At 34.7% G+C, this 20000-nt stretch overlaps 40 non-coding genes across 40 annotated transcripts; all 40 read right to left on the reverse strand.

Annotated features, from left to right (window-relative positions):
- Positions 1-98: 98 nt before the first annotated feature.
- On the reverse strand, positions 99-170 carry TRNAW-CCA (transfer RNA tryptophan (anticodon CCA)). Its single transcript has one exon. It is a non-coding gene; the product is annotated as a tRNA-Trp (tRNA).
- Positions 171-560: 390 nt separating this feature from the next.
- TRNAW-CCA (transfer RNA tryptophan (anticodon CCA)) lies at positions 561-632 on the reverse strand. Its single transcript has one exon. It is a non-coding gene; the product is annotated as a tRNA-Trp (tRNA).
- Positions 633-1026: 394 nt separating this feature from the next.
- Positions 1027-1098, reverse strand: TRNAW-CCA (transfer RNA tryptophan (anticodon CCA)). Its single transcript has one exon. It is a non-coding gene; the product is annotated as a tRNA-Trp (tRNA).
- A 385-nt stretch (positions 1099-1483) lies between these two features.
- Positions 1484-1555, reverse strand: TRNAW-CCA (transfer RNA tryptophan (anticodon CCA)). The gene has a single exon. It is a non-coding gene; the product is annotated as a tRNA-Trp (tRNA).
- A 394-nt stretch (positions 1556-1949) lies between these two features.
- TRNAW-CCA (transfer RNA tryptophan (anticodon CCA)) lies at positions 1950-2021 on the reverse strand. Its single transcript has one exon. It is a non-coding gene; the product is annotated as a tRNA-Trp (tRNA).
- Positions 2022-2737: 716 nt separating this feature from the next.
- On the reverse strand, positions 2738-2809 carry TRNAW-CCA (transfer RNA tryptophan (anticodon CCA)). The gene has a single exon. It is a non-coding gene; the product is annotated as a tRNA-Trp (tRNA).
- Positions 2810-3203: 394 nt separating this feature from the next.
- TRNAW-CCA (transfer RNA tryptophan (anticodon CCA)) lies at positions 3204-3275 on the reverse strand. Its single transcript has one exon. It is a non-coding gene; the product is annotated as a tRNA-Trp (tRNA).
- A 400-nt stretch (positions 3276-3675) lies between these two features.
- Positions 3676-3747, reverse strand: TRNAW-CCA (transfer RNA tryptophan (anticodon CCA)). The gene has a single exon. It is a non-coding gene; the product is annotated as a tRNA-Trp (tRNA).
- A 395-nt stretch (positions 3748-4142) lies between these two features.
- On the reverse strand, positions 4143-4214 carry TRNAW-CCA (transfer RNA tryptophan (anticodon CCA)). Its single transcript has one exon. It is a non-coding gene; the product is annotated as a tRNA-Trp (tRNA).
- A 394-nt stretch (positions 4215-4608) lies between these two features.
- On the reverse strand, positions 4609-4680 carry TRNAW-CCA (transfer RNA tryptophan (anticodon CCA)). The gene has a single exon. It is a non-coding gene; the product is annotated as a tRNA-Trp (tRNA).
- A 394-nt stretch (positions 4681-5074) lies between these two features.
- On the reverse strand, positions 5075-5146 carry TRNAW-CCA (transfer RNA tryptophan (anticodon CCA)). Its single transcript has one exon. It is a non-coding gene; the product is annotated as a tRNA-Trp (tRNA).
- A 385-nt stretch (positions 5147-5531) lies between these two features.
- On the reverse strand, positions 5532-5603 carry TRNAW-CCA (transfer RNA tryptophan (anticodon CCA)). Its single transcript has one exon. It is a non-coding gene; the product is annotated as a tRNA-Trp (tRNA).
- Positions 5604-5993: 390 nt separating this feature from the next.
- Positions 5994-6065, reverse strand: TRNAW-CCA (transfer RNA tryptophan (anticodon CCA)). The gene has a single exon. It is a non-coding gene; the product is annotated as a tRNA-Trp (tRNA).
- A 394-nt stretch (positions 6066-6459) lies between these two features.
- TRNAW-CCA (transfer RNA tryptophan (anticodon CCA)) lies at positions 6460-6531 on the reverse strand. Its single transcript has one exon. It is a non-coding gene; the product is annotated as a tRNA-Trp (tRNA).
- A 385-nt stretch (positions 6532-6916) lies between these two features.
- Positions 6917-6988, reverse strand: TRNAW-CCA (transfer RNA tryptophan (anticodon CCA)). Its single transcript has one exon. It is a non-coding gene; the product is annotated as a tRNA-Trp (tRNA).
- Positions 6989-7382: 394 nt separating this feature from the next.
- TRNAW-CCA (transfer RNA tryptophan (anticodon CCA)) lies at positions 7383-7454 on the reverse strand. The gene has a single exon. It is a non-coding gene; the product is annotated as a tRNA-Trp (tRNA).
- A 716-nt stretch (positions 7455-8170) lies between these two features.
- Positions 8171-8242, reverse strand: TRNAW-CCA (transfer RNA tryptophan (anticodon CCA)). The gene has a single exon. It is a non-coding gene; the product is annotated as a tRNA-Trp (tRNA).
- A 394-nt stretch (positions 8243-8636) lies between these two features.
- TRNAW-CCA (transfer RNA tryptophan (anticodon CCA)) lies at positions 8637-8708 on the reverse strand. Its single transcript has one exon. It is a non-coding gene; the product is annotated as a tRNA-Trp (tRNA).
- A 394-nt stretch (positions 8709-9102) lies between these two features.
- Positions 9103-9174, reverse strand: TRNAC-GCA (transfer RNA cysteine (anticodon GCA)). Its single transcript has one exon. It is a non-coding gene; the product is annotated as a tRNA-Cys (tRNA).
- A 588-nt stretch (positions 9175-9762) lies between these two features.
- On the reverse strand, positions 9763-9834 carry TRNAW-CCA (transfer RNA tryptophan (anticodon CCA)). The gene has a single exon. It is a non-coding gene; the product is annotated as a tRNA-Trp (tRNA).
- Positions 9835-10550: 716 nt separating this feature from the next.
- TRNAW-CCA (transfer RNA tryptophan (anticodon CCA)) lies at positions 10551-10622 on the reverse strand. The gene has a single exon. It is a non-coding gene; the product is annotated as a tRNA-Trp (tRNA).
- Positions 10623-11016: 394 nt separating this feature from the next.
- On the reverse strand, positions 11017-11088 carry TRNAW-CCA (transfer RNA tryptophan (anticodon CCA)). Its single transcript has one exon. It is a non-coding gene; the product is annotated as a tRNA-Trp (tRNA).
- A 579-nt stretch (positions 11089-11667) lies between these two features.
- Positions 11668-11739, reverse strand: TRNAW-CCA (transfer RNA tryptophan (anticodon CCA)). Its single transcript has one exon. It is a non-coding gene; the product is annotated as a tRNA-Trp (tRNA).
- Positions 11740-12133: 394 nt separating this feature from the next.
- TRNAW-CCA (transfer RNA tryptophan (anticodon CCA)) lies at positions 12134-12205 on the reverse strand. Its single transcript has one exon. It is a non-coding gene; the product is annotated as a tRNA-Trp (tRNA).
- A 716-nt stretch (positions 12206-12921) lies between these two features.
- TRNAW-CCA (transfer RNA tryptophan (anticodon CCA)) lies at positions 12922-12993 on the reverse strand. The gene has a single exon. It is a non-coding gene; the product is annotated as a tRNA-Trp (tRNA).
- A 394-nt stretch (positions 12994-13387) lies between these two features.
- TRNAW-CCA (transfer RNA tryptophan (anticodon CCA)) lies at positions 13388-13459 on the reverse strand. The gene has a single exon. It is a non-coding gene; the product is annotated as a tRNA-Trp (tRNA).
- A 394-nt stretch (positions 13460-13853) lies between these two features.
- Positions 13854-13925, reverse strand: TRNAW-CCA (transfer RNA tryptophan (anticodon CCA)). Its single transcript has one exon. It is a non-coding gene; the product is annotated as a tRNA-Trp (tRNA).
- Positions 13926-14319: 394 nt separating this feature from the next.
- On the reverse strand, positions 14320-14391 carry TRNAW-CCA (transfer RNA tryptophan (anticodon CCA)). Its single transcript has one exon. It is a non-coding gene; the product is annotated as a tRNA-Trp (tRNA).
- Positions 14392-14786: 395 nt separating this feature from the next.
- On the reverse strand, positions 14787-14858 carry TRNAW-CCA (transfer RNA tryptophan (anticodon CCA)). The gene has a single exon. It is a non-coding gene; the product is annotated as a tRNA-Trp (tRNA).
- Positions 14859-15252: 394 nt separating this feature from the next.
- On the reverse strand, positions 15253-15324 carry TRNAW-CCA (transfer RNA tryptophan (anticodon CCA)). Its single transcript has one exon. It is a non-coding gene; the product is annotated as a tRNA-Trp (tRNA).
- Positions 15325-15718: 394 nt separating this feature from the next.
- On the reverse strand, positions 15719-15790 carry TRNAW-CCA (transfer RNA tryptophan (anticodon CCA)). The gene has a single exon. It is a non-coding gene; the product is annotated as a tRNA-Trp (tRNA).
- A 385-nt stretch (positions 15791-16175) lies between these two features.
- On the reverse strand, positions 16176-16247 carry TRNAW-CCA (transfer RNA tryptophan (anticodon CCA)). Its single transcript has one exon. It is a non-coding gene; the product is annotated as a tRNA-Trp (tRNA).
- Positions 16248-16637: 390 nt separating this feature from the next.
- Positions 16638-16709, reverse strand: TRNAW-CCA (transfer RNA tryptophan (anticodon CCA)). Its single transcript has one exon. It is a non-coding gene; the product is annotated as a tRNA-Trp (tRNA).
- Positions 16710-17103: 394 nt separating this feature from the next.
- Positions 17104-17175, reverse strand: TRNAW-CCA (transfer RNA tryptophan (anticodon CCA)). Its single transcript has one exon. It is a non-coding gene; the product is annotated as a tRNA-Trp (tRNA).
- A 385-nt stretch (positions 17176-17560) lies between these two features.
- Positions 17561-17632, reverse strand: TRNAW-CCA (transfer RNA tryptophan (anticodon CCA)). Its single transcript has one exon. It is a non-coding gene; the product is annotated as a tRNA-Trp (tRNA).
- Positions 17633-18017: 385 nt separating this feature from the next.
- On the reverse strand, positions 18018-18089 carry TRNAW-CCA (transfer RNA tryptophan (anticodon CCA)). The gene has a single exon. It is a non-coding gene; the product is annotated as a tRNA-Trp (tRNA).
- A 390-nt stretch (positions 18090-18479) lies between these two features.
- Positions 18480-18551, reverse strand: TRNAW-CCA (transfer RNA tryptophan (anticodon CCA)). Its single transcript has one exon. It is a non-coding gene; the product is annotated as a tRNA-Trp (tRNA).
- A 394-nt stretch (positions 18552-18945) lies between these two features.
- Positions 18946-19017, reverse strand: TRNAW-CCA (transfer RNA tryptophan (anticodon CCA)). Its single transcript has one exon. It is a non-coding gene; the product is annotated as a tRNA-Trp (tRNA).
- Positions 19018-19402: 385 nt separating this feature from the next.
- On the reverse strand, positions 19403-19474 carry TRNAW-CCA (transfer RNA tryptophan (anticodon CCA)). Its single transcript has one exon. It is a non-coding gene; the product is annotated as a tRNA-Trp (tRNA).
- Positions 19475-19868: 394 nt separating this feature from the next.
- TRNAW-CCA (transfer RNA tryptophan (anticodon CCA)) lies at positions 19869-19940 on the reverse strand. Its single transcript has one exon. It is a non-coding gene; the product is annotated as a tRNA-Trp (tRNA).
- Positions 19941-20000: the final 60 nt, after the last annotated feature.

Raw genomic sequence — 20000 nt, forward strand, 5'->3', positions numbered from 1 at the left:
CTATTCAAAAACAACAGTTATGGAGTACTTTGATCTATTCGTGTTCAAAATGGTAAAGCTCACAATTCGTATTTAGTCCCTAAACCCATCGACCTCAATGACCCTGACGTGATTCGAACACGCAACCTTCTGAACTGGAGTCAGACGCGCTACCATTGCGCTACACAATCAGTACATGCACTTAATGCGTCTGTATTTTTTTATTTTTCATTTTTATGACATCCTACAAGGTATTTTATGATAATGTAATTTTCCTGTGACATGTGTATTGAGTGATATAATATATGACGTGACCTAAGGAAAACAATTACCAATCACTTAGTTTACTGATAAATTGAAAGTAAGTTATGTTCAATACATGATATTCCACTGAATGATAAACATTTACTATGTTGCGACCTTCATTGTCGCTTTCTTTGTATGAATTCAGTGTGATAGTAGATTTTGGGTCAACTATTCAAAAACAACAGTTATGGAGTACTTTGATCTATTCATGATATTCCTGTTCAAAATGGTAAAGCTCACAATTCGTATTTAGTCCCTAAACCCATCGACCTCAATGACCCTGACGTGATTCGAACACGCAACCTTCTGATCTGGAGTCAGACGTGCTACCATTGCGCCACAGAGTCAGTACTTACATGCACTTAATGCGTCTGTATTTTTTTATTTTTCATTTTTATGAAATCCTACAAGGTATTTTATGATAATGTAATTTTCCTGTGACATGTGTATTGAGTGATATAATATATGACGTGACCTAAGGAAAACAATTACCAATCACTTAGTTTACTGATAAATTGAAAGTAAGTTATGTTCAATACATGATATTCCACTGAATGATAAACATTTACTATGTTGCGTCCTTTATTGTCGCTTTCTTTGTATGAATTCAGTGTGATAGTAGATTTTGGGTCAACTATTCCAAAACAACAGTTATGTAGTACTTTGATCTATTCATGATATTCCTGTTCAAAATTGTTCAGCGCACAATTCGTTTTCCGTCCATAAACCCATCGACCTCAATGACCCTGACGTGATTCGAACACGCAACCTTCTGATCTGGAGTCAGACGTGCTACCATTGCGCCACAGAGTCAGTACTTACATGCCCTTAATGCATCTGTATTTTTTTATTTTCCATTTTTATGACATCCTACAAGGTATTTTATGAAAATGTAATTTTCCTGTGGCATGTGTATTGAGTGATATAATATATGACGTGACCTAAGGAATACAATTACCAATCACTTAGTTTACTGATAAATTGAAAGTAAGTTATGTTCAACACATGATATTCCACTGAACGATAAACATTTACTATGTTGCTACCTTAATTCTCGCTTTCTGTGTATGGATTCAGTGTGATAGTAGATTTTGGGTCAACTATTCCAAAACAACAGTTATAGAGTACTTTGATCTATTCCTGTTCACAATTGTTAAGCTCTCAATTCGTGTTTAGTCCCTAAACCCATCGACCTCAATGACCCTGACGTGATTCGAACACGCAACCTTCTGATCTGGAGTCAGACGCGCTACCATTGCGCCACAGAGTCAGTACTTACATGCACTTAATGCGTCTGTATTTTATTATTTTTCATTTTTATGACATCCTACAAGGTATTTTATGATAATGTAATTTTCCTGTGACATGTGTATTGAGTGATATAATATATGACGTGACCTAAGGAAAACAATTACCAATCACTTAGTTTACTGATAAATTGAAAGTAAGTTATGTTCAATACATGATATTCCACTGAATGATAAACATTTACTATGTTGCGACCTTTATTGTCGCTTTCTTTGTATGAATTCAGTGTGATAGTAGATTTTGGGTCAACTATTCAAAAACAACAGTTATGGAGTACTTTGATCTATTCATGATATTCCTGTTCAAAATGGTAAAGCTCACAATTCGTATTTAGTCCCTAAACCCATCGACCTCTATGATCCTGACGTGATTCGAACACGCAACCCTCTGATCTGGAGTCAGACGCGCTACCATTGCGCCACAGAGTCAGTACTTACATGCACTTAATGCGTCTGTATTTTTTTATTTTTCATTTTTATGACATCCTACAAGGTATTTTATGATAATGTAATTTTCCTGTGACGTGTGTATTGAGTGATATAATATATGACGTGACCTAAGGAAAACAATTACCAATCACTTAGTTTACTGATAAATTGAAAGTAAGTTATGTTCAATACATGATATTCCACTGAATGATAAACATTTACTATGTTGCGACCTTTATTGTCGCTTTCTTAGTATGAATTCAGTGTGATAGTAGATTTTGGGTCAACTATTCAAAAACAACAGTTATGGAGTACTTTGATCTATTCATGATATTCCTGTTCAAAATGGTAAAGCTCACAATTCGTATTTAGTCCCTAAACCCATCGACCTCAATGACCCTGACGTGATTCGTGGCATGTGTATTGAGTGATATAATATATGACGTGACCTAAGGAAAACAATTACCAATCACTTAGTTTACTGATAAATTGAAAGAAAGTTATGTTCAACACATGATATTCCACTGAACGATAAACATTTACTATGTTGCTACCTTAATTCTCGCTTTCTGTGTATGGATTCAGTGTGGATAGTAGATTTTGGGTCAACTATTCCAAAACAACAGTTATAGAGTACTTTGATCTATTCATGATATTCCTGTTCAAAATTGTTAAGCTCTCAATTCGTGTTTAGTCCCTAAACCCATCGACCTCAATGACCCTGACGTGATTCGAACACGCAACCTTCTGATCTGGAGTCAGACGCGCTACCATTGCGCCACAGAGTCAGTACTTACATGCACTTAATGCGTCTGTATTTTTTTATTTTTCATTTTTATGACATCCTACAAGGTATTTTATGATAATGTAATTTTCCTGTGACATGTGTATTGAGTGATATAATATATGACGTGACCTAAGGAAAACAATTACCAATCACTTAGTTTACTGATAAATTGAAAGTAAGTTATGTTTAATACATGATATTCCACTGAATGATAAACATTTACTATGTTGCGACCTTTATTGTCGCTTTCTTTGTATGTATTCAGTGTGATAGTAGATTTTGGGTCAACTATTCAAAAACAACAGTTATGGAGTACTTTGATCTATTCATGATATTCCTGTTCAAAATGGTAAAGCTCACAATTCGTATTTAGTCCCTAAACCCATCGACCTCCATGATCCTGACGTGATTCGAACACGCAACCTTCTAATCTGGAGTCAGACGCGCTACCATTGCGCCACAGAGTCAGTACTTACATGCACTTAATGCGTCTGTATTTTTTTATTTTTCATTTTTATGACATCCTACAAGGTATTTTATGATAATGTAATTTTCCTGTGACATGTGCATTGAGTGATATAATATATGACGTGACCTAAGGAAAACAATTACCAATCACTTAGTTTACTGATAAATTGAAAGTAAGTTATGTTCAATACATGATATTCCACTGAATGATAAACATTTACTATGTTGCGTCCTTTATTGTCGCTTTCTTTGTATGAATTCAGTATGATAGTAGATTTTGGGTCAACTATTCCAAAACAACAGTTATGTAGTACATGTACTTTGATCTATTCATGATATTCCTGTTCAAAATTGTTAAGCTCACAATTCGTTTTCCGTCCATAAACCCATCGACCTCAATGACACTGACGTGATTCGAACACGCAACCGTCTGATGTGGAGTCAGACGCGCTACCATTGCGCCACAGAGTCAGTACTTACATGCCCTTAATGCATCTGTATTTTTTTATTTTCCATTTTTATGACATCCTACAAGGTATTTTATGAAAATGTAATTTTCCTGTGGCATGTGTATTGAGTGATATAATATATGACGTGACCTAAGGAAAACAATTACCAATCACTTAGTTTACTGATAAATTGAAAGAAAGTTATGTTCAACACATGATATTCCACTGAACGATAAACATTTACTATGTTGCTACCTTAATTCTCGCTTTCTGTGTATGGATTCAGTGTGGATAGTAGATTTTGGGTCAACTATTCCAAAACAACAGTTAGAGAGTACTTTGATCTATTCATGATATTCCTGTTCAAAATTGTTAAGCTCTCAATTCGTGTTTAGTCCCTAAACCCATCGACCTCAATGACCCTGACGTGATTCGAACACGCAACCTTCTGATCTGGAGTCAGACGCGCTACCATTGCGCCACAGAGTCAGTACTTACATGCACTTAATGCGTCTGTATTTTTTTATTTTTCATTTTTATGACATCCTACAAGGTATTTTATGATAATGTAATTTTCCTGTGACATGTGTATTGAGTGATATAATATATGACGTGACATAAGGAAAACAATTACCAATCACTTAGTTTACTGATAAATTGAAAGTAAGTTATGTTCAATACATGATATTCCACTGAATGATAAACATTTACTATGTTGCGACCTTTATTGTCGCTTTCTTTGTATGTATTCAGTGTGATAGTAGATTTTGGGTCAACTATTCAAAAACAACAGTTATGGAGTACTTTGATCTATTCATGATATTCCTGTTCAAAATTGTTCAGCTCACAATTCGTTTTCCGTCCATAAACCCATCGACCTCAATGACCCTGACGTGATTCGAACACGCAACCTTCTGATCTGGAGTCAGACGTGCTACCATTGCGCCACAGAGTCAGTACTTACATGCACTTAATGCGTCTGTATTTTTTTATTTTTCATTTTTATGAAATCCTACAAGGTATTTTATGATAATGTAATTTTCCTGTGACATGTGTATTGAGTGATATAATATATGACGTGACCTAAGGAAAACAATTACCAATCACTTAGTTTACTGATAAATTGAAAGTAAGTTATGTTCAACACATGATATTCCACTGAATGATAAACATTTACTATGTTGCTACCTTAATTCTCGCTTTCTGTGTATGGATTCAGTGTGATAGTAGATTTTGGGTCAACTATTCCAAAACAACAGTTATAGAGTACTTTGATCTATTCATGATATTCCTGTTCAAAATTATTAAGCTCTCAATTCGTGTTTAGTACCTAAACCCATCGACCTCAATGACCCTGACGTGATTCGAACACGCAACCTTCTGATCTGGAGTCAGACGCGCTACCATTGCGCCACAGAGTCAGTACTTACATGCACTTAATGCATCTGTATTTTTTTATTTTTCATTTTTATGACATCCTACAAGGTGTTTTATGATAATGTAATTTTCCTGTGACATGTGTATTGAGTGATATAATATATGACGTGACCTAAGGAAAACAATTACCAATCACTTAGTTTACTGATAAATTGAAAGTAAGTTATGTTCAACACATGATATTCCACTGAATGATAAACATTTACTATGTTGCTACCTTAATTCTCGCTTTCTGTGTATGGATTCAGTGTGATAGTAGATTTTAGGTCAACTATTCAAAAACAACAGTTATGGAGTACTTTGATCTATTCGTGTTCAAAATGGTAAAGCTCACAATTCGTATTTAGTCCCTAAACCCATCGACCTCAATGACCCTGACGTGATTCGAACACGCAACCTTCTGAACTGGAGTCAGACGCGCTACCATTGCGCTACACAATCAGTACATGGACTTAATGCGTCTGTATTTTTTTATTTTTCATTTTTATGACATCCTACAAGGTATTTTATGATAATGTAATTTTCCTGTGACATGTGTATTGAGTGATATAATATATGACGTGACCTAAGGAAAACAATTACCAATCACTTAGTTTACTGATAAATTGAAAGTAAGTTATGTTCAATACATGATATTCCACTGAATGATAAACATTTACTATGTTGCGACCTTCATTGTCGCTTTCTTTGTATGAATTCAGTGTGATAGTAGATTTTGGGTCAACTATTCAAAAACAACAGTTATGGAGTACTTTGATCTATTCATGATATTCCTGTTCAAAATGGTAAAGCTCACAATTCGTATTTAGTCCCTAAACCCATCGACCTCAATGACCCTGACGTGATTCGAACACGCAACCTTCTGATCTGGAGTCAGACGTGCTACCATTGCGCCACAGAGTCAGTACTTACATGCACTTAATGCGTCTGTATTTTTTTATTTTTCATTTTTATGAAATCCTACAAGGTATTTTATGATAATGTAATTTTCCTGTGACATGTGTATTGAGTGATATAATATATGACGTGACCTAAGGAAAACAATTACCAATCACTTAGTTTACTGATAAATTGAAAGTAAGTTATGTTCAATACATGATATTCCACTGAATGATAAACATTTACTATGTTGCGTCCTTTATTGTCGCTTTCTTTGTATGAATTCAGTGTGATAGTAGATTTTGGGTCAACTATTCCAAAACAACAGTTATGTAGTACTTTGATCTATTCATGATATTCCTGTTCAAAATTGTTCAGCGCACAATTCGTTTTCCGTCCATAAACCCATCGACCTCAATGACCCTGACGTGATTCGAACACGCAACCTTCTGATCTGGAGTCAGACGTGCTACCATTGCGCCACAGAGTCAGTACTTACATGCCCTTAATGCATCTGTATTTTTTTATTTTCCATTTTTATGACATCCTACAAGGTATTTTATGAAAATGTAATTTTCCTGTGGCATGTGTATTGAGTGATATAATATATGACGTGACCTAAGGAAAACAATTACCAATCACTTAGTTTACTGATAAATTGAAAGTAAGTTATGTTCAACACATGATATTCCACTGAACGATAAACATTTACTATGTTGCTACCTTAATTCTCGCTTTCTGTGTATGGATTCAGTGTGATAGTAGATTTTGGGTCAACTATTCCAAAACAACAGTTATAGAGTACTTTGATCTGTTCCTGTTCACAATTGTTAAGCTCTCAATTCGTGTTTAGTCCCTAAACCCATCGACCTCAATGACCCTGACGTGATTCGAACACGCAACCTTCTGATCTGGAGTCAGACGCGCTACCATTGCGCCACAGAGTCAGTACTTACATGCACTTAATGCGTCTGTATTTTATTATTTTTCATTTTTATGACATCCTACAAGGTATTTTATGATAATGTAATTTTCCTGTGACATGTGTATTGAGTGATATAATATATGACGTGACCTAAGGAAAACAATTACCAATCACTTAGTTTACTGATAAATTGAAAGTAAGTTATGTTCAATACATGATATTCCACTGAATGATAAACATTTACTATGTTGCGACCTTTATTGTCGCTTTCTTTGTATGAATTCAGTGTGATAGTAGATTTTGGGTCAACTATTCAAAAACAACAGTTATGGAGTACTTTGATCTATTCATGATATTCCTGTTCAAAATGGTAAAGCTCACAATTCGTATTTAGTCCCTAAACCCATCGACCTCTATGATCCTGACGTGATTCGAACACGCAACCCTCTGATCTGGAGTCAGACGCGCTACCATTGCGCCACAGAGTCAGTACTTACATGCACTTAATGCGTCTGTATTTTTTTATTTTTCATTTTTATGACATCCTACAAGGTATTTTATGATAATGTAATTTTCCTGTGACGTGTGTATTGAGTGATATAATATATGACGTGACCTAAGGAAAACAATTACCAATCACTTAGTTTACTGATAAATTGAAAGTAAGTTATGTTCAATACATGATATTCCACTGAATGATAAACATTTACTATGTTGCGACCTTTATTGTCGCTTTCTTAGTATGAATTCAGTGTGATAGTAGATTTTGGGTCAACTATTCAAAAACAACAGTTATGGAGTACTTTGATCTATTCATGATATTCCTGTTCAAAATGGTAAAGCTCACAATTCGTATTTAGTCCCTAAACCCATCGACCTCAATGACCCTGACGTGATTCGTGGCATGTGTATTGAGTGATATAATATATGACGTGACCTAAGGAAAACAATTACCAATCACTTACTTTACTGATAAATTGAAAGTAAGTTATGTTCAACACATGATATTCCACTGAACGATAAACATTTACTATGTTGCTACCTTAATTCTCGCTTTCTGTGTATGGATTCAGTGTGGATAGTAGATTTTGGGTCAACTATTCCAAAACAACAGTTATAGAGTACTTTGATCTATTCATGATATTCCTGTTCAAAATTGTTAAGCTCTCAATTCGTGTTTAGTCCCTAAACCCATCGACCTCAATGACCCTGACGTGATTCGAACACGCAACCTTCTGATCTGGAGTCAGACGCGCTACCATTGCGCCACAGAGTCAGTACTTACATGCACTTAATGCGTCTGTATTTTTTTATTTTTCATTTTTATGACATCCTACAAGGTATTTTATGATAATGTAATTTTCCTGTGACATGTGTATTGAGTGATATAATATATGACGTGACCTAAGGAAAACAATTACCAATCACTTAGTTTACTGATAAATTGAAAGTAAGTTATGTTCAATACATGATATTCCACTGAATGATAAACATTTACTATGTTGCGACCTTTATTGTCGCTTTCTTTGTATGTATTCAGTGTGATAGTAGATTTTGGGTCAACTATTCAAAAACAACAGTTATGGAGTACTTTGATCTATTCATGATATTCCTGTTCAAAATGGTAAAGCTCACAATTCGTATTTAGTCCCTAAACCCATCGACCTCTATGATCCTGACGTGATTCGAACACGCAACCTTCTAATCTGGAGTCAGACGCGCTACCATTGCGCCACAGAGTCAGTACTTACATGCACTTAATGCGTCTGTATTTTTTTATTTTTCATTTTTATGACATCCTACAAGGTATTTTATGATAATGTAATTTTCCTGTGACATGTGTATTGAGTGATATAATATATGACGTGACCTAAGGAAAACAATTACCAATCACTTAGTTTACTGATAAATTGAAAGTAAGTTATGTTCAATACATGATATTCCACTGAATGATAAACATTTACTATGTTGCGACCTTTATTGTCGCCTTTTTTGTATGAATTCAGTGTGATAGTAGATTTTGGATCAACTATTCCAAAACAACAGTTATGTAGTACTTTGATCTATTCATGATATTCCTGTTCAAAATTGTTCAGCTCACAATTCGTTTTCCGTCCATAAACCCATCGACCTCAATGACCCTGACGTGATTCGAACACGCAACCTTATGATCTGCAGTCAGACGCGCTACCATTGCGCTACAGAGTCAGTACTTACATGCACTTAATGCGTCTGTATTTTTTTATTTTTCATTTTTATGACATCCTACAAGGTATTTTATGATAATGTAATTTTCCTGTGACATGTGTATTGAGTGATATAATATATGACGTGACCTAAGGAAAACAATTACCAATCACTTACTTTACTGATAAATTGAAAGTAAGTTATGTTCAACACATGATATTCCACTGAATGATAAACATTTATTATGTTGCGACCTTTATTTTTATGACATCCTACAAGGTATTTCATGATAATGTAATTTTCTTGTGACATGTGTATTGAGTGATATAATATATGACGTGACCTAAGGAAAACAATTACCAATCACTTACTTTACTGATAAATTGAAAGTAAGTTATGTTCAACACATGATATTCCACTGAACGATAAACATTTACTATGTTGCTACCTTAATTCTCGCTTTCTGTGTATGGATTCAGTGTGATAGTAGATTTTGGGTCAACTATTCCAAAACAACAGTTATGGAGTACTTTGATCTATTCATGATATTCCTGTTCAAAATGGTAAAGCTCACAATTCGTATTTAGTCCCTAAACCCATCGACCTCTATGATCCTGACGTGATTCGAACACGCAACCCTCTGATCTGGAGTCAGACGCGCTACCATTGCGCCACAGAGTCAGTACTTACATGCACTTAATGCGTCTGTATTTTTTTATTTTTCATTTTTATGACATCCTACAAGGTATTTTATGATAATGTAATTTTCCTGTGACGTGTGTATTGAGTGATATAATATATGACGTGACCTAAGGAAAACAATTACCAATCACTTAGTTTACTGATAAATTGAAAGTAAGTTATGTTCAATACATGATATTCCACTGAATGATAAACATTTACTATGTTGCGACCTTTATTGTCGCTTTCTTAGTATGAATTCAGTGTGATAGTAGATTTTGGGTCAACTATTCAAAAACAACAGTTATGGAGTACTTTGATCTATTCATGATATTCCTGTTCAAAATGGTAAAGCTCACAATTCGTATTTAGTCCCTAAACCCATCGACCTCAATGACCCTGACGTGATTCGTGGCATGTGTATTGAGTGATATAATATATGACGTGACCTAAGGAAAACAATTACCAATCACTTACTTTACTGATAAATTGAAAGTAAGTTATGTTCAACACATGATATTCCACTGAACGATAAACATTTACTATGTTGCTACCTTAATTCTCGCTTTCTGTGTATGGATTCAGTGTGGATAGTAGATTTTGGGTCAACTATTCCAAAACAACAGTTATAGAGTACTTTGATCTATTCATGATATTCCTGTTCAAAATTGTTAAGCTCTCAATTCGTGTTTAGTCCCTAAACCCATCGACCTCAATGACCCTGACGTGATTCGAACACGCAACCTTCTGATCTGGAGTCAGACGCGCTACCATTGCGCCACAGAGTCAGTACTTACATGCACTTAATGCGTCTGTATTTTTTTATTTTTCATTTTTATGACATCCTACAAGGTATTTTATGATAATGTAATTTTCCTGTGACATGTGTATTGAGTGATATAATATATGACGTGACCTAAGGAAAACAATTACCAATCACTTAGTTTACTGATAAATTGAAAGTAAGTTATGTTCAATACATGATATTCCACTGAATGATAAACATTTACTATGTTGCGACCTTTATTGTCGCTTTCTTTGTATGTATTCAGTGTGATAGTAGATTTTGGGTCAACTATTCAAAAACAACAGTTATGGAGTACTTTGATCTATTCATGATATTCCTGTTCAAAATGGTAAAGCTCACAATTCGTATTTAGTCCCTAAACCCATCGACCTCTATGATCCTGACGTGATTCGAACACGCAACCTTCTAATCTGGAGTCAGACGCGCTACCATTGCGCCACAGAGTCAGTACTTACATGCACTTAATGCGTCTGTATTTTTTTATTTTTCATTTTTATGACATCCTACAAGGTATTTTATGATAATGTAATTTTCCTGTGACATGTGTATTGAGTGATATAATATATGACGTGACCTAAGGAAAACAATTACCAATCACTTACTTTACTGATAAATTGAAAGTAAGTTATGTTCAACACATGATATTCCACTGAATGATAAACATTTATTATGTTGCGACCTTTATTTTTATGACATCCTACAAGGTATTTCATGATAATGTAATTTTCTTGTGACATGTGTATTGAGTGATATAATATATGACGTGACCTAAGGAAAACAATTACCAATCACTTACTTTACTGATAAATTGAAAGTAAGTTATGTTCAACACATGATATTCCACTGAACGATAAACATTTACTATGTTGCTACCTTAATTCTCGCTTTCTGTGTATGGATTCAGTGTGATAGTAGATTTTGGGTCAACTATTCCAAAACAACAGTTATAGAGTACTTTGATCTATTCCTGTTCACAATTGTTAAGCTCTCAATTCGTGTTTAGTCCCTAAACCCATCGACCTCAATGACCCTGACGTGATTCGAACACGCAACCTTCTGATCTGGAGTCAGACGCGCTACCATTGCGCCACAGAGTCAGTACTTACATGCACTTAATGCGTCTGTATTTTATTATTTTTCATTTTTATGACATCCTACAAGGTATTTTATGATAATGTAATTTTCCTGTGACATGTGTATTGAGTGATATAATATATGACGTGACCTAAGGAAAACAATTACCAATCACTTAGTTTACTGATAAATTGAAAGTAAGTTATGTTCAATACATGATATTCCACTGAATGATAAACATTTACTATGTTGCGACCTTTATTGTCGCTTTCTTTGTATGAATTCAGTGTGATAGTAGATTTTGGGTCAACTATTCAAAAACAACAGTTATGGAGTACTTTGATCTATTCATGATATTCCTGTTCAAAATGGTAAAGCTCACAATTCGTATTTAGTCCCTAAACCCATCGACCTCTATGATCCTGACGTGATTCGAACACGCAACCCTCTGATCTGGAGTCAGACGCGCTACCATTGCGCCACAGAGTCAGTACTTACATGCACTTAATGCGTCTGTATTTTTTTATTTTTCATTTTTATGACATCCTACAAGGTATTTTATGATAATGTAATTTTCCTGTGACGTGTGTATTGAGTGATATAATATATGACGTGACCTAAGGAAAACAATTACCAATCACTTAGTTTACTGATAAATTGAAAGTAAGTTATGTTCAATACATGATATTCCACTGAATGATAAACATTTACTATGTTGCGACCTTTATTGTCGCTTTCTTAGTATGAATTCAGTGTGATAGTAGATTTTGGGTCAACTATTCAAAAACAACAGTTATGGAGTACTTTGATCTATTCATGATATTCCTGTTCAAAATGGTAAAGCTCACAATTCGTATTTAGTCCCTAAACCCATCGACCTCAATGACCCTGACGTGATTCGTGGCATGTGTATTGAGTGATATAATATATGACGTGACCTAAGGAAAACAATTACCAATCACTTACTTTACTGATAAATTGAAAGTAAGTTATGTTCAACACATGATATTCCACTGAACGATAAACATTTACTATGTTGCTACCTTAATTCTCGCTTTCTGTGTATGGATTCAGTGTGGATAGTAGATTTTGGGTCAACTATTCCAAAACAACAGTTATAGAGTACTTTGATCTATTCATGATATTCCTGTTCAAAATTGTTAAGCTCTCAATTCGTGTTTAGTCCCTAAACCCATCGACCTCAATGACCATGACGTGATTCGAACACGCAACCTTCTGATCTGGAGTCAGACGCGCTACCATTGCGCCACAGAGTCAGTACTTACATGCACTTAATGCGTCTGTATTTTTTTATTTTTCATTTTTATGACATCCTACAAGGTATTTTATGATAATGTAATTTTCCTGTGACATGTGTATTGAGTGATATAATATATGACGTGACCTAAGGAAAACAATTACCAATCACTTAGTTTACTGATAAATTGAAAGTAAGTTATGTTCAATACATGATATTCCACTGAATGATAAACATTTACTATGTTGCGACCTTTATTGTCGCTTTCTTTGTATGTATTCAGTGTGATAGTAGATTTTGGGTCAACTATTCAAAAACAACAGTTATGGAGTACTTTGATCTATTCATGATATTCCTGTTCAAAATGGTAAAGCTCACAATTCGTATTTAGTCCCTAAACCCATCGACCTCTATGATCCTGACGTGATTCGAACACGCAACCTTCTAATCTGGAGTCAGACGCGCTACCATTGCGCCACAGAGTCAGTACTTACATGCACTTAATGCGTCTGTATTTTTTTATTTTTCATTTTTATGACATCCTACAAGGTATTTTATGATAATGTAATTTTCCTGTGACATGTGTATTGAGTGATATAATATATGACGTGACCTAAGGAAAACAATTACCAATCACTTAGTTTACTGATAAATTGAAAGTAAGTTATGTTCAATACATGATATTCCACTGAATGATAAACATTTACTATGTTGCGACCTTTATTGTCGCCTTTTTTGTATGAATTCAGTGTGATAGTAGATTTTGGATCAACTATTCCAAAACAACAGTTATGTAGTACTTTGATCTATTCATGATATTCCTGTTCAAAATTGTTCAGCTCACAATTCGTTTTCCGTCCATAAACCCATCGACCTCAATGACCCTGACGTGATTCGAACACGCAACCGTCTGATCTGGAGTCAGACGCGCTACCATTGCGCCACAGAGTCAGTACTTACATGCCCTTAATGCATCTGTATTTTTTTATTTTCCATTTTTATGACATCCTACAAGGTATTTTATGATAATGTAATTTTCCTGTGACATGTGTATTGAGTGATATAATATATGACGTGACCTAAGGAAAACAATTACCAATCACTTAGTTTACTGATAAATTGAAAGTAAGTTATGTTCAATACATGATATTCCACTGAATGATAAACATTTACTATGTTGCGTCCTTTATTGTCGCTTTCTTTGTATGAATTCAGTATGATAGTAGATTTTGGGTCAACTATTCCAAAACAACAGTTATGTAGTACTTTGATCTATTCATGATATTCCTGTTCAAAATTGTTAAGCTCACAATTCGTTTTCCGTCCATAAACCCATCGACCTCAATGACACTGACGTGATTCGAACACGCAACCGTCTGATGTGGAGTCAGACGCGCTACCATTGCGCCACAGAGTCAGTACTTACATGCCCTTAATGCATCTGTATTTTTTTATTTTCCATTTTTATGACATCCTACAAGGTATTTTATGAAAATGTAATTTTCCTGTGGCATGTGTATTGAGTGATATAATATATGACGTGACCTAAGGAAAACAATTACCAATCACTTAGTTTACTGATAAATTGAAAGAAAGTTATGTTCAACACATGATATTCCACTGAACGATAAACATTTACTATGTTGCTACCTTAATTCTCGCTTTCTGTGTATGGATTCAGTGTGGATAGTAGATTTTGGGTCAACTATTCCAAAACAACAGTTATAGAGTACTTTGATCTATTCATGATATTCCTGTTCAAAATTGTTAAGCTCTCAATTCGTGTTTAGTCCCTAAACTCATCGACCTCAATGACCCTGACGTGATTCGAACACGCAACCTTCTGATCTGGAGTCAGACGCGCTACCATTGCGCCACAGAGTCAGTACTTACATGCACTTAATGCGTCTGTATTTTTTTATTTTTCATTTTTATGACATCCTACAAGGTATTTTATGATAATGTAATTTTCCTGTGACATGTGTATTGAGTGATATAATATATGACGTGACCTAAGGAAAACAATTACCAATCACTTACTTTACTGATAAATTGAAAGTAAGTTATGTTCAATACATGATATTCCACTGAATGATAAACATTTACTATAATGCGACCTTTATTGTCGCCTTTTTTGTATGAATTCAGTGTGATAGTAGATTTTGGATCAACTATTCCAAAACAACAGTTATGTAGTACTTTGATCTATTCATGATATTCCTGTTCAAAATTGTTCAGCTCACAATTCGTTTTCCGTCCATAAACCCATCGACCTCAATGACCCTGACGTGATTCGAACACGCTACCTTCTGATCTGGAGTCAGACGTGCTACCATTGCGCCACAGAGTCAGTACTTACATGCACTTAATGCGTCTGTATTTTTTTATTTTTCATTTTTATGAAATCCTACAAGGTATTTTATGATAATGTAATTTTCCTGTGACATGTGTATTGAGTGATATAATATATGACGTGACCTAAGGAAAACAATTACCAATCACTTAGTTTACTGATAAATTGAAAGTAAGTTATGTTCAACACATGATATTCCACTGAATGATAAACATTTACTATGTTGCTACCTTAATTCTCGCTTTCTGTGTATGGATTCAGTGTGATAGTAGATTTTGGGTCAACTATTCCAAAACAACAGTTATAGAGTACTTTGATCTATTCATGATATTCCTGTTCAAAATTATTAAGCTCTCAATTCGTGTTTAGTACCTAAACCCATCGACCTCAATGACCCTGACGTGATTCGAACACGCAACCTTCTGATCTGGAGTCAGACGCGCTACCATTGCGCCACAGAGTCAGTACTTACATGCACTTAATGCATCTGTATTTTTTTATTTTTCATTTTTATGACATCCTACAAGGTGTTTTATGATAATGTAATTTTCCTGTGACATGTGTATTGAGTGATATAATATATGACGTGACCTAAGGAAAACAATTACCAATCACTTAGTTTACTGATAAATTGAAAGTAAGTTATGTTCAACACATGATATTCCACTGAATGATAAACATTTACTATGTTGCTACCTTAATTCTCGCTTTCTGTGTATGGATTCAGTGTGATAGTAGATTTTAGGTCAACTATTCAAAAACAACAGTTATGGAGTACTTTGATCTATTCGTGTTCAAAATGGTAAAGCTCACAATTCGTATTTAGTCCCTAAACCCATCGACCTCAATGACCCTGACGTGATTCGAACACGCAACCTTCTGAACTGGAGTCAGACGCGCTACCATTGCGCTACACAATCAGTACATGCACTTAATGCGTCTGTATTTTTTTATTTTTCATTTTTATGACATCCTACAAGGTATTTTATGATAATGTAATTTTCCTGTGACATGTGTATTGAGTGATATAATATATGACGTGACCTAAGGAAAACAATTACCAATCACTTAGTTTACTGATAAATTGAAAGTAAGTTATGTTCAATACATGATATTCCACTGAATGATAAACATTTACTATGTTGCGACCTTCATTGTCGCTTTCTTTGTATGAATTCAGTGTGATAGTAGATTTTGGGTCAACTATTCAAAAACAACAGTTATGGAGTACTTTGATCTATTCATGATATTCCTGTTCAAAATGGTAAAGCTCACAATTCGTATTTAGTCCCTAAACCCATCGACCTCAATGACCCTGACGTGATTCGAACACGCAACCTTCTGATCTGGAGTCAGACGTGCTACCATTGCGCCACAGAGTCAGTACTTACATGCACTTAATGCGTCTGTATTTTTTTATTTTTCATTTTTATGAAATCCTACAAGGTATTTTATGATAATGTAATTTTCCTGTGACATGTGTATTGAGTGATATAATATATGACGTGACCTAAGGAAAACAATTACCAATCACTTAGTTTACTGATAAATTGAAAGTAAGTTATGTTCAATACATGATATTCCACTGAATGATAAACATTTACTATGTTCCGTCCTTTATTGTCGCTTTCTTTGTATGAATTCAGTGTGATAGTAGATTTTGGGTCAACTATTCCAAAACAACAGTTATGTAGTACTTTGATCTATTCATGATATTCCTGTTCAAAATTGTTCAGCGCACAATTCGTTTTCCGTCCATAAACCCATCGAACTCAATGACCCTGACGTGATTCGAACACGCAACCTTCTGATCTGGAGTCAGACGTGCTACCATTGCGCCACAGAGTCAGTACTTACATGCCCTTAATGCGTCTGTATTTTTTTATTTTCCATTTTTATGACATCCTACAAGGTATTTTATGAAAATGTAATTTTCCTGTGGCATGTGTATTGAGTGATATAATATATGACGTGACCTAAGGAATACAATTACCAATCACTTAGTTTACTGATAAATTGAAAGTAAGTTATGTTCAACACATGATATTCCACTGAACGATAAACATTTACTATGTTGCTACCTTAATTCTCGCTTTCTGTGTATGGATTCAGTGTGATAGTAGATTTTGGGTCAACTATTCCAAAACAACAGTTATAGAGTACTTTGATCTATTCCTGTTCACAATTGTTAAGCTCTCAATTCGTGTTTAGTCCCTAAACCCATCGACCTCAATGACCCTGACGTGATTCGAACACGCAACCTTCTGATCTGGAGTCAGACGCGCTACCATTGCGCCACAGAGTCAGTACTTACATGCACTTAATGCGTCTGTATTTTATTATTTTTCATTTTTATGACATCCTACAAGGTATTTTATGATAATGTAATTTTCCTGTGACATGTGTATTGAGTGATATAATATATGACGTGACCTAAGGAAAACAATTACCAATCACTTAGTTTACTGATAAATTGAAAGTAAGTTATGTTCAATACATGATATTCCACTGAATGATAAACATTTACTATGTTGCGACCTTTATTGTCGCTTTCTTTGTATGAATTCAGTGTGATAGTAGATTTTGGGTCAACTATTCAAAAACAACAGTTATGGAGTACTTTGATCTATTCGTGTTCAAAATGGTAAAGCTCACAATTCGTATTTAGTCCCTAAACCCATCGACCTCAATGACCCTGACGTGATTCGAACACGCAACCTTCTGAACTGGAGTCAGACGCGCTACCATTGCGCTACACAATCAGTACATGCACTTAATGCGTCTGTATTTTTTTATTTTTCATTTTTATGACATCCTACAAGGTATTTTATGATAATGTAATTTTCCTGTGACATGTGTATTGAGTGATATAATATATGACGTGACCTAAGGAAAACAATTACCAATCACTTAGTTTACTGATAAATTGAAAGTAAGTTATGTTCAATACATGATATTCCACTGAATGATAAACATTTACTATGTTGCGACCTTCATTGTCGCTTTCTTTGTATGAATTCAGTGTGATAGTAGATTTTGGGTCAACTATTCAAAAACAACAGTTATGGAGTACTTTGATCTATTCATGATATTCCTGTTCAAAATGGTAAAGCTCACAATTCGTATTTAGTCCCTAAACCCATCGACCTCAATGACCATGACGTGATTCGAACACGCAACCTTCTGATCTGGAGTCAGACGTGCTACCATTGCGCCACAGAGTCAGTACTTACATGCACTTAATGCGTCTGTATTTTTTTATTTTTCATTTTTATGAAATCCTACAAGGTATTTTATGATAATGTAATTTTCCTGTGACATGTGTATTGAGTGATATAATATATGACGTGACCTAAGGAAAACAATTACCAATCACTTAGTTTACTGATAAATTGAAAGTAAGTTATGTTCAATACATGATATTCCACTGAATGATAAACATTTACTATGTTCCGTCCTTTATTGTCGCTTTCTTTGTATGAATTCAGTGTGATAGTAGATTTTGGGTCAACTATTCCAAAACAACAGTTATGTAGTACTTTGATCTATTCATGATATTCCTGTTCAAAATTGTTCAGCGCACAATTCGTTTTCCGTCCATAAACCCATCGAACTCAATGACCCTGACGTGATTCGAACACGCAACCTTCTGATCTGGAGTCAGACGTGCTACCATTGCGCCACAGAGTCAGTACTTACATGCCCTTAATGCATCTGTATTTTTTTATTTTCCATTTTTATGACATCCTACAAGGTATTTTATGAAAATGTAATTTTCCTGTGGCATGTGTATTGAGTGATATAATATATGACGTGACCTAAGGAATACAATTACCAATCACTTAGTTTACTGATAAATTGAAAGTAAGTTATGTTCAACACATGATATTCCACTGAACGATAAACATTTACTATGTTGCTACCTTAATTCTCGCTTTCTGTGTATGGATTCAGTGTGATAGTAGATTTTGGGTCAACTATTCCAAAACAACAGTTATAGAGTACTTTGATCTATTCCTGTTCACAATTGTTAAGCTCTCAATTCGTGTTTAGTCCCTAAACCCATCGACCTCAATGACCCTGACGTGATTCGAACACGCAACCTTCTGATCTGGAGTCAGACGCGCTACCATTGCGCCACAGAGTCAGTACTTACATGCACTTAATGCGTCTGTATTTTATTATTTTTCATTTTTATGACATCCTACAAGGTATTTTATGATAATGTAATTTTCCTGTGACATGTGTATTGAGTGATATAATATATGACGTGACCTAAGGAAAACAATTACCAATCACTTAGTTTACTGATAAATTGAAAGTAAGTTATGTTCAATACATGATATTCCACTGAATGATAAACATTTACTATGTTGCGACCTTTATTGTCGCTTTCTTTGTATGAATTCAGTGTGATAGTAGATTTTGGGTCAACTATTCAAAAACAACAGTTATGGAGTACTTTGATCTATTCATGATATTCCTGTTCAAAATGGTAAAGCTCACAATTCGTATTTAGTCCCTAAACCCATCGACCTCTATGATCCTGACGTGATTCGAACACGCAACCCTCTGATCTGGAGTCAGACGCGCTACCATTGCGCCACAGAGTCAGTACTTACATGCACTTAATGCGTCTGTATTTTTTTATTTTTCATTTTTATGACATCCTA

Source organism: Saccoglossus kowalevskii, chromosome 17, assembly GCF_978046115.1.
Source record: "Saccoglossus kowalevskii chromosome 17, keSacKowa6.1, whole genome shotgun sequence".
In the NCBI taxonomy this organism is placed as follows: domain Eukaryota; kingdom Metazoa; phylum Hemichordata; class Enteropneusta; family Harrimaniidae; genus Saccoglossus; species Saccoglossus kowalevskii.